Here is a 2,425-nt window from a genome sequence, read left to right on the forward strand (position 1 = left end):
TCTTCGCCCCTGTTGATCGGTCAAGAGGAAACGTTTATTTTAGTCATTATTTAGTGCATATGAAACATGTATCCTCACAGTTTCATCTGCCTTAAGGAAACAACCCCAGTCAAAACAATCTGTCTTCATAACCTAAACTTTTCAACTTGGTAAATTTCTGCACGGATTCCAGTGCGATCACATGACTCCTGAAATGTGAATTGCAGAACTGCACGCAATATTTCGTGGGAATCGAATGAGCAAATGAAGTAAATGACTGGAGAAAGCCACAGAAACTTGTCTTTTCCAATAAAACATCTTTTGCTCAATCCTGCGCTGTGCACTTACCCTGAGCCCGATGTTCCAGTAATCTCTTGTCCGCGTCAGTAAAAGCTGCTCCATGAGGATTAATTACAGAACAGCTGCATCTAAATGGATTAAATTGCTTGAAGATGCCGAACATGGGATTAAGCACTTTCACCCAAAACAGTGACCGCAGCAGTACAGAATGAACAGTGTAAATGTGAGTATTATATTGCACAATACCTCAGTGAAATGGGAGGGTGGACGTTTAGGAGAATTAGTTCTTGTGGGAGGGAGAGATTTCTTCGATAAAGGGTGGTTATGATATGTAAAACACAAAGATGTGAGATAGCGGGTGTTTGAAGAAGGAAACTTATCACCACGTAGAGTATTTTCATGTAAAACAAAGATTGATTTTCTCAGCGTTTGCTAAGCACATATTACATGGAGTAAAACGGGTAAAATGCCGATTGCTGTGACTGTGATTCGAGCAGAACTTGCTGTGTTGACAATGCCAAGGAAGAACCATTTCATGATCCTGGCGCCACATGGAAAAGCACGATGCAAAAAGCAATAAGGATCGGGGCAGAGGTTATGCCAAGAACAGAAACACACGCACAAAGGAATACTTGTCAAACAGTGACTGAGATGTGGGAACTCAGATTCGGTTGCATATATATCGCTTCTATGTCCGGAGAGACTGTAGAGATTGCAACACTGAGATTGTAGGATGTGACGTTTGCAAGATATCTACAAAACTTCAAAGGGTCATGGGATACTGCAGGGTATTGCTGAAATGTATTTCTCAATAACACTGTATTTTAACATCGGTTACTTCACCAATTTCCTCACTTATTGACGTAATCATATAATGGCATGTCATATAATCCCAGTTCAAGGGCGTGGAATCAGAGAAATTGATTTGCAGTGCACCCAAAACTAATTGGAAATGGTAATGGCGGTCAGCGCGAGCATGTGGCTGCGAAAATGCAATCGGTGAGCGTAATGCCATTCTCTGATGATACAGAGGCGCGTGAAATATCGAGGCTAAAAGCTCCCGCCTTAAGGAGACCGGCTTCAATTCCCACGCATCAAGAAGCAGTGGGACATCAGGCTCGGAGCTCCAATTTCACCTGCAAGAACTTGTATTCACATCGAACACGAAACTTTGAGACATCAGCTGGTCGAATAGATGCTGAAAAAGTGGATTCGAAATTCATTCGGTCAGCAGTGATTCCATTAAATGACTGAGCAGACAGAGTGTGAATGGAACTTCATGAGGACATGTGTTTTTTTTTTTGAAAATTCGCTGCTTTGAAAGGTGATGAAGATTAGACTGAAGCAGTGACAGTGATTATCTTTATTGCTTGTTCAACTGGCGAACATGACTGCTATTAACCGTGTCCGTATTAACATCACAGCTCTTAAGGGAGCGCTTGTGCATCGGGCCAGTGGCGCAATGGATAACGCCCCTGACTACGGATCAGGAGACTGTAGGTTCGAATCCTACCTGGCTCGCAGGTTGGGCAGACTTTAATCCCGCTAAAAACTGATTTTTCTGAAGCTGAAATAAATCCACTGATTGAATAACTGTTGCTCCTGGGAATGCTCGGCTTTGAGCATTTTTTGAAACTCTTTGGACAGTGGAATCAGAGAAGAATGAAGGGTTAACTGTCCAGCTGATCTTTACAGAGAGTGAGTTCCAGAGTCTCCCACCCGCTGACTGATAAAGTTTTCCTACCAGTCTATTCAAAGCTTTCTGCATCTTATCTTATTTCTACAAACCCTGGTGATCGATCAAGAGCAAATGTTTCCTTCAATCTGCAATTCCTTGCTCCTCATTATTTCGTACACGTCAATCATGTCTCCTCACAATCAGCTCTGCTCTGAGAAAAACAACATTTTGAAAGTCTTGTGTTCACTGAAATTTCTTGCCTGTTTTTAACAGTTCGCTGAGTGGAGTAGTCCCACTGCTAACATTCAGCACAAACTTTCAATAAAGGCCACTCAATGTGGGGAACCGTAGTACTGCTCTTTTCGTCAACAATGTGTAAAAGTCCCCTGTAACTTTCGATTTCGCATCCCGTGGGGCTATTTGTCCGTGTTCAATGACGTTTCCCAGGAAGGTGACTTTGGCTTTGGC

The 2,425-nt window shown here is 42.6% G+C and overlaps 1 non-coding gene across 1 annotated transcript; it reads left to right on the forward strand.

Annotated features, from left to right (window-relative positions):
* Window positions 1-1,727: 1,727 nt before the first annotated feature.
* On the forward strand, window positions 1,728-1,800 carry trnar-acg. The gene has a single exon. It is a non-coding gene; the product is annotated as a tRNA-Arg (tRNA).
* Window positions 1,801-2,425: the final 625 nt, after the last annotated feature.

Source organism: Chiloscyllium plagiosum, unplaced genomic scaffold (genome assembly GCF_004010195.1).
Source record: "Chiloscyllium plagiosum isolate BGI_BamShark_2017 unplaced genomic scaffold, ASM401019v2 scaf_33226, whole genome shotgun sequence".
Classification (NCBI taxonomy): Eukaryota; Metazoa; Chordata; class Chondrichthyes; order Orectolobiformes; family Hemiscylliidae; genus Chiloscyllium; species Chiloscyllium plagiosum.